We start from the raw sequence: 9,290 nt of genomic DNA, 5'->3' as shown, positions 1-9,290 counted from the left end.
AGGAAACGCCTTTACTTTGCGTCCGCAAGAGCTGCTTCAAAATAAAATTGAACTTGGACAACATAATAACAGCGGAAATTACATCGATATTTATTTTGAAGGAAGACACGTGACTGTCACAGTATTTATGCGAAGGACGCAGTTCCTCTCAGACAGATGATGAATAACAAATGTTTGTTAACTCCATGCTGGGAGGGTGAGCTCACTTTAAAATCGTGACAGTTTAAAACAGTTAATGTAAAAAAGCTTAACATTGCTTAATGTCAGAAAACTATGACCAATCGTTATCAAATTCAAATTCACACTTGAAGTCTCCACAGTACTTTTGATTTTATGGGCATCATACTTACCTTTTCCGAGATGTTCACTATAAAGAAAAAGCGGACTGTTGCTAATTTTAGAAAACCAATCACCACCAAAATTCAAAAATGGATAAAGAAATGTAAAAATCAAAACGAAGTCAAATACAAAAATATTATATAAACGAAAATAAGAGCAAAACCCAAAAAATCTGAATGAATAAATATATGTAAAATTTAATAAAAAAAATACGAATAAGATTAAAAAAATAAATAAATGGAAAAATTAAATAAAAAAACGCTCTCCTCTCATATTTATTTCCTGCTGTTGATAATATCAGCAAGAATGCAGAAGCAAATGTTATTCAAATGAGGGGGCGCTCTTAAGTGCGTCTTGGGTTAAACTACTTGCTTGTTGGTCGACATGCAAGTGCTGAAATCTTCCAGGTATGCTATGTCCAGAGATATCTATAAGAAGGTTGTATGGCTCAAAGCGAAGTCAGCAACATTGTCACTGGTCGGCCATCTTGGGGCAGGTGACTGCTCTGGAGCGCAGTGGTGTAGTCAGAGATAAAGTGGATGATTTATAATAACATTAATAATAATAATAACAATAATAATAATAATAATGTAAGAGATTTTCAAATTGATTGGTTTATTACAAATTGTATTAGTGTGGCTATAATTCAGGCTGAATCATAGATTTTCTTTTTGAAAAATGTGTGTTGATTATTGGCTACTTAATGCTGAGCTCACTATCAATATTTTTAATTTGTGTTTAGATTCCATCCATCCATCCATTTTCTGCCGCTCATCCGGGGTCGGGTTGCGGAGGCAGCAGATTCAGCAGGTGAACCCAGACTTCCCTCTCACCAGCCACGTCTTCCAGCTCTTCCGGAGGGATCCCCAAGGCATTCCCAGGCCAGCCGGGAGACATAGTCCGTCCAGCGTGTCCTGGGTTGTCCACGGTGCCTCCAGCCGATGGGACACTTCACCAGAGAGGCGTCCAGGAGGCATCCTAATCAGATGCCCGAGCCACCTCAGCTGGCTCCTCTCAACGTGGAGGAACAGCGGCCCGACACTGAGTCCCTCCCGGATGACCAAGCTTCTCACCCTATCTCTAAGGGAGATCCCAGACACCCTGCGGAGGAAACTCATTTCGGCCGCTTGTATCCGAGATCTTGTTCTTTCGGTCGCGACCCACAGCTCGTGACCATCGGTGAGGGTAGGAACGAAGATCGACCGGTAAATCAAGAGCTTCGCCTTTTGGCTCAGCTCCCTCTTCACCACGACAGACCGATACAGCGTCCGCATCACAGCGGAGGAGGCTGCACCGATCCGCCTGTCGATCTCTCGCTCCATCCTCCCCTCACTGGTAAACAAGACCCCAAGATACTTAAACTCATCCACTTGGGGCAGGGTCTCCTCCCCGACCTGGAGAGGGCACTCCACCCTTTTCCGACTGAGAACCATGGTCTCAGATTTGGAGGTGCTGTTCTTCATCCCAACCGCTTCACACTCGGCTGCGAACCGCTCCAATGAGAGTTGGAGATCACGGCTTGAGGAAGCCAACAGTACCACATCATCTGCAAAAAGCAGAGATAAAATACTGAGGTCACCAAACCGGATCCCCTCATCGCCTCGACTGCGCCTAGAAATTCTGTCCATAAAAGTTATGAACAGAATCGGTGACAAAGGGCAGCCTTGGCGGAGTCCAACCCTCACTGGAAACGAATCCGACTTACTGTCGGCAATACGGACCAAACTCTGACATCGGGGGTACAGGGACCCAACTGCCTGTATCAAGGGGCTCGGCACCCCGTACTCCCGAAGCACGCTCCACAGAACTCCCCGTGGGACACGGTCGAACGCCTTCTCCAAGTCCACAAAACACATGTAGACTGGTTAGGCGAACTCCCATGCACCCTCAAGGACCCTGTAGAGCAGGGATGTCCAAACTTTTTGCAAAGCGGGCCGGATTTGAAGTTGCAAAATGTGGGGGGGGCCGACCTCGGCTGACATTCACTGCATAAACAGCAATATATTCAAACACATTTTAACAAGCGATTCTGTGTTTCACATTTTGCTTTTTTATTTGCATTTAAACCATCAAACATGTATTTTGGTTCATTTGAAATATGAACATCACATGCAATTGAATATTTGCTTAACATTTTATTCTTAAACAGAAGTAATTATACTCTTGAGTGCAAATAATATTTGAACATGAATTATATTATGAACATGAATTATATTATCATCATGGGAGTTCAATGTCCACAGAATTTTTGAAAAACAGAAATGATTACCACAAGTGCAGGACTAATTTGATATATATGACATATCAAATATAAATGTTGATTGAAAATTTTATTCTGGAATGAAAACCGACAACTTGTCTGAATTTGTGACTGAACAAAACAAAATTAAGTCAGTTATTTTAATGACAAATGACTTGCCTGCATTAATGTGGCGGGTGATACTGAGATCTGGACTGCAGCACAAAGGCCAGGTCTGGCTCAAAGGCAGAAGTATTAATGCGCAAGATGTCTCGCAGATGAGAGTCTGTGAGCCGTGTCCTCAGACGACTCTTATTTAAGTTCATTACAGAGAATGTCTTTTCACACAAATACGTCGACCCAAACAAGCTCAACATTTTCTTAGCAAACTCTCGAATCTCTCGAAACCTGCCTTTATCCAGCTCTCTGTAAAAGTTGGCAAGAGAAAGTTGCTGGTGCCGACTACGGCTCTCGGCGTCACACTGCAACTCAATGAGCTCCAGCTGTAAATGGGCTGGAACATTGTCTGTGTCCACGGAGAAAGGTGATGAAAAAAGAGCGATGTCCTTCTCAATAGCTGCAAAATCCCGAAAGCGTTGTGTGAACTCTTCAGCCAAAGATTTCATATCTGATGCGTACCTCTTCGTTTGTGCACTGATATTGCTCTCTGGGAATCTGATTATGATTTCTTGCAGCGCTGAGAAATGTGCAGTATTGGGCTGGGTCTGCGACAGGTGTCTTTCAAACAGTTTGAGCTTGATTCCAAAGGCTTTGATGTGTGAAAATAGTTGGTTTATGACTCCGTCTGGTCCCTGGAGACTGGTGTTCAGGACATTAAGGTGCTTTGTAATGTCAACTAGAAAACCCAAATCAGCTAGCCACATGGGGTCACTTAGTTCTTGCATAGGTTGTCCCTTTTCAGCCAAAAACTCACAGATTTGCTGCTTAAGAGAGTAGAAGCGCGACAGTGCAGAACCCCGACTAAGCCATCGCACATCAGTGAAATAGACAACATCTCCATATTCTGCATGAACATCGCTGAGAAACTGTTGAAACTGGCGGTGGCATAGCGCTCTGGAGCGAATATAGTTAATAGCCTTTATCACCGGTTTCATAACATGTTCGTATTGGAGATGTTTGGCACACAGAACTTGCTGATGAATGATGCAATGGAGTTTTACAGCGCTACCCCCTTCTTTACTTACTTTGTTACATATTAGTGTCGCTAATCCACTTCGTTCGCCAGCCATGGATGGTGCGCCGTCCGTAATAATCCCAGAAATTTTATTCCACGGGAGTTTTAAGTCATCCACGGCAGCGCAAACAGAAGAGAATAGGTCTGTTCCTCTCGTTTGGGCTTTCAGGCTCTGCAGGTCAAGTAGTTCTTCAGTAACGTTCATTTCATTGTCCACTCCTCTCAAAAAAATAAGCAACTGGGCAGTGTCCGAGGCGTCTGTGCTTTCGTCGCAAGCCAGCGAAAAAAAATCAAACTCCTTTCCTTGGACCCCCAATTGTCTTTTGATGTCTGACGACACTTCCTCAATCCTGCGTGCTACGGTGTTACGTGCCAGGCAAACTTTGGCAAACTCTTGCTGCTTCTCGGGACATATTTTCTTCGCCATAGTCATCATGCAGTCTTTGATAAATTCACCCTCGGTGAAAGGTTTGCAATGCTTCGCGATCAGTGTTGCTACCTCGTAGCTAGCTTTCGTGGCATTCTCATTTGACTCTCGGGCTCTTGCAAAATACTGCTGCTGTGAGAATAAACCCGCTTCAAGTTGCGCCAATTCCTTGCTGCGTTCCTCCCCGGTCAAATTGTCATACATATCAGCGTGTTTCGTTTGGTAATATCGTTTGACATTGAACTCTTTAAAAACAGCCACGGTCTCTTTGCAAATGAGACAGACACAGTTGTTACGTATTTCTGTGAAGAAATAGTCCAATTTCCACACATCTTTGAAGCGTTGACCCTCGCAGTCCACTTTCCTTTTTTTGTTTATTGTCGCCATTTTATAAATTGGGGGTAAAGGTCACCCGGGCTGATGCCTTGTAGTGATACTGCCTCTAGTGGGTAAATTAAGAACAGCAGTTAGGAAGAGCGCGCACTCAGTACTGTATATGTGCGGGCCAGAATGTATTAATTTTATTACAGAGGCTGCGGGCCGGATTAAGTTTGACCCCGGGCCGCATTTGGCCCCCGGGCCGGACTTTGGACATGTCTGCTGTAGAGAGTGTAGAGCTGGTCCACTGTTCCGCGGCCAGGATGAAAACTGCACTGCTCCTCTTGGATCTGAGATTCAACCTCCCGACGGACCCTCCTCTCCAGTACCCCTGAGTAGACCTTACCAGGGAGGCTGAGGAGTGTGATTCCTCTACAATTGGAACACACCCTCCGGTCCCCCTTCTTAAAAAGGGGGACCACCACCCCAGTCTGCCAATCCAGAGGCACTGTCCCCGATGTCCATGCAATGTTGTAGAGGCGTGTCAACCATAACAGCCCCACAACATCTAGAGCCCTAAGGAACTCCGGGCGGATCTCATCCACCCCCGGGCCTTGCCACCGAGGAGCTTGTTAACCACCTCGGTTACTTCAACCCCCGAGATAAGTGAGTCCACCACGGAGTCTTCAGGCTTTGCTTCCTCAATGGAAGGCGTGTCGGTAGAATTGAGGAGGTCTTCGAAGTATTCTCCCCACCGACTCACAACGTCCCGAGTCGAGGTCAGCAGCACTCCATCTCCCCTATAAATAGTGTTGATGATGCACTGCTTCCCTCTCCTGAGACGACGGATGGTGGACCAGAATTTCTTCGAAGCCGTCTGGAAGTCGTTTTCCATGTCCTCACCGAACTCCTCCCACGCCCTGGTTTTTGCTTCGGCAACCACCGAAGCCGTATTCCGCTTGGCCAGTCGGTACTTGTCAGCTGCCTCCGGAGTCCCACAGGCCAGAAAGGCCCGATAGGACTCTTTCTTCAGCCTGACAGCATCCCTTACCGCCGGTGTCCACCAGCGGGTTCGGGGGTTGCCGCCACGACAGGCACCGACCACCTTACGTCCACAGCTCCGATCGGCTGCCTCAACAATGGAGGCACGAAACATGGTCCACTCAGACTCAATGTTCCCCGCCTCCCTCTGTACGTGGGCAAAGTTCTGCCGGAGGTGGGAGTTGAAACTCTTTCTGACAGGGGATTCTGCCAAGCGTTCCCAGCAGACCCTCACAATACGTTTGGGTCTGCCGGGTCGGACCGGCATCTTCCCCCACCATCGGAGCCAACTCACCACCAGGTGGTGATCAGTTGACAGCTCCGCCCCTCTCTTCACCCGAATGTCCAAAACATGCGTCCGCAAATCCGATGACACGACTACAAAGTTGATCATCGAACTGCGGCCTAGGGTATCCTGGTGCCAAGTGCACATATGGACACCCTTATGTTTGAACATGGGGTTCGTTATGGACAATCCATGACGAGCACAGAAGTCCAATAACAGAACACCGCTCGGGTTCAGATTGGGGGGGCCATTCCTCCCAATCACGCCCTTCCAGGTCTCACTGTCATTACCCACGTGAGCACTGAAGTCCCCCAGCAAAACGAGGGACTCTCCAGGGGGAGCGCTCTCCAGCACACCCTCTAAAAACTCCAAAATGGGTGGGTACTCTGAACTGCTGTTTGGTGCATAAGCACAAACAAAGTCAGTACCCGTCCCCCCACCTGAAGGTGGAGGGAGGCTACCCTCTTGTCCACTGGGGTAAACCCCAATGTACAGGCGCCAAGCTGGGGGGCAATAAGTATGCCCACACCTGCTCGGTGCCTCTCACCTTGGGCAACTCCAGAATGGTAGAGTATCCAACCCCTCTCGAGAGGACTGGTACCAGAGCTCTAACTGTGTGTGGAGGTGAGTCCGACTATGTCAAGTCGGAACTTCTCTGCCTCACACACCAGCTCAGGCTCCTTCCCTGCCAGAGAGGTGATATTCCATGTCACAAGAGCTAGTTTCTGTAGCCGGGGATCGGAGCGCCAAGGTCTCTGCCTCTTGCCACTGCCCGGCTCACAATGCACCGAACCCCTTTGGCCCCTCCCATAGGTGGTGAGCCCATGCGAAGGGGGACCCACGTTGCCTCTTTGGCTTGAGCCCGGCCGAGCCCCATGGGTGCAGGCCCGGCCACCAGGTGCTTGCCGACGAGCCCCACCTCCAGGCCTAGCTCCAGAGGGGGTCCCGGTGACCCGTGTCCGGGCAAGGGAAATCGTGGTCCATATATTGTGGTCATCATTGGGGTTCTTGGGAGCCATGCTTTGTCTGAACCCTTACCTAGGACCTGTTTGCCATGGGTGACCCTACCAGGGGCAAAAAAGCCCCCAACAACTTAGCTCCTAGGATCATTGGGACACGCAATGCCCTCCACCACGATAAGGTGACACCTCATGGAGGGGTGTTTAGTTTGTAAATAGAAAAAAAAAATACATTTAGATGTTTTATGCCGGCTTTGTGGTTATAAAAATAAAGTACCGCCCAATGTGAAAATGCCTGATTTTTGTGCCGCCTACTGCAATGAAAGTAGCTTCCAAGCAAGAACCTCTGGGATCATCCATTCATCCATTTTCTGTACCGCTTCTCCTCACTAGGGTCGCTGGGGGTGCTGGAGCCTATCCCAGCTATCTTCGGGCAGTAGGCGGGGGAGACCCTGAACTGGTTGCCAGCCAATTGCAGGGCACACAGAGACAAACAACCATCCACGCTCACACTCATACCGAGGGGCAAATTAGAGTGTTCAATCGACCTGCCATGCATGTATTTGGAATGTGGGAGAAAACCGGAGTACCCGGAGGAAACCCACGCAGGCACAGGGAGAACATGCAAACTCCACACAGGAAGGCCGGAGCCGGGAGGGAACCCACGACCACTGCTGTCTCTCACTGTGAGGCCATCGTGCTCACCAGTCGGGCCACCGTACCGCCCTGCTCTGGGATCACCATTCCACTAAAATTACGATGCTCGTTATTTACAGTAAAAGTAAAATTTCCCCATTGTGGGATTTATTTTGCAGAAATTAGGAAATAAGTGACGACTTGAAAAATGTTTTGTTTTTGCAAAGAGAGGGAATTTCAAGTCAGTGTTCTTTGTCACATGCACTTCGAAGATCTCTATTTTCTCAACTGTTTGGCTTATAATAAAGCACATGTAAATTTGTGGGTATTAGCATGGGCAAATGATTTGGCAAATAAATTAAACACATAGAGTGCTCTGATGCTAATCCCACAAACGCATATTTTCCCTGTCTTTTTTTTAACCAATGTGGCACAATTTGACAAGGTAATAAACATATTTTCCAGCACTATGTTAAAGGGACACTTTAAGTTTGAGTATCGATCCACCTCCCGGATTCCACTTCCCTAAAAGACTGTGTAGTGATTTAAGAGCTTTTTTGTGATGAAATTTCCGACAAATTGGCACGTCCCGTTTTGGAGCTTGGCATGTTATCTTGTCCGGTCTCGGCTGTCTACGTCACAGCAGGGTGTCAAGCGTTGTAATATTGCTTGCTTTTGTGGTGGTTCGGGTTTGGGGGGCCTGGTGGAGTTGAGGGATTTTGTGTTTCAGGACTCCGGCGGCTTCTGTCAGCTACATCCAGGCACGCCCCCGGCTTTCGCAGGCGTTGGCTCCTGCGCACCTGCAGCACATCAGCGGCAATCACCGCGGGTTTAAAACTCAGTGCTGCCAGGAGCCAGACGCCGGATTATCCCGTGACCAACCGTGGTATTTGGCTCATGTCTTTGCCCACCTCGCTCTCGCCTGGTTGCCTTGACGCTCGTTCGTGTTTGACCCCTGTGTTTCCGTGTTCTCCCTCCAGCCGCCCAGCGCCCGTCCGAGTCCGTGTCCTTGCTGCCCACCTTCGAGTTCCTGATCTCCGCCTGCACCTTGGCCGCCCCGGTCCTGCCTGCCCGCCGCTTCCCGCTCCCGCCTCCTCGTCTGCGTCTCCCCCGCTACGCCGATCACCTCGCCTGCGCTCCTTCCGCTACGGCGCCTGCCTGCCTCCCGCTCGCCGCTCCCGCTGCCTCGCCACCTGCCTGCCTCCCGCACCCAGCTCCCGCTGCCTCGCCACCTGCCCGCCGATCCTCGCTTCCGCAGTCTCGTCTGACCCGCCGCGCCACTCCACCTCCAGCTCCCCTTCCCCGGTTCCAGATCTCGCTGCTTCCCCTCTTCCCATACCAATAAAACCTCTTCACCTCTCCCCGGTTGCTCTTGGGTCCTGTTTTCCCTCCACACGGTTCACCGAACCATCACAGCTTTGTCAGTTTTGTTTTCCCAAACGGCGACTGGTCGCCATCAAAATGCAAATGCACATTACTCCTCTTGTCCAGTTCAACCTGTCAAAGCATAAAAGTGTCTCGCACAATAGTTTGTATTTATTGACATCAAACGTGAGATCATGTCATCACCTCAACTAAATCAAAAATACCATGACGATTTCTTCTTCACGTACATAGGCTGAAGCGGACAAGCGCATGAATGCGCACACGAACCCCGACTGGTTATATTTTGGACATTTAGCTACGCTAGAGTCGTGTCAACACCCAGAAGGCAGACGGTGAATGGCAGCAGGCAGCCACCAGGCGGGTATGGATCTTTATATCAACCCCTCCGTTCCCCGGCTAATAGTATGATAACAGCATGACAAATAGTAACAATTAGCTTCAGGCTGTTAATACATAAGGCGTTA

The sequence above is a fragment of the Idiotropiscis lumnitzeri genome, chromosome 7 (genome assembly GCF_059441095.1).
Source record: "Idiotropiscis lumnitzeri isolate Australia: NSW breed Sydney's pygmy pipehorse chromosome 7, RoL_Ilum_1.0, whole genome shotgun sequence".
NCBI lineage: Eukaryota > Metazoa > Chordata > Actinopteri > Syngnathiformes > Syngnathidae > Idiotropiscis > Idiotropiscis lumnitzeri.
The sequence above is the reverse complement of the archived record's forward strand: the minus strand, read 5'-3'. Positions refer to the sequence as shown.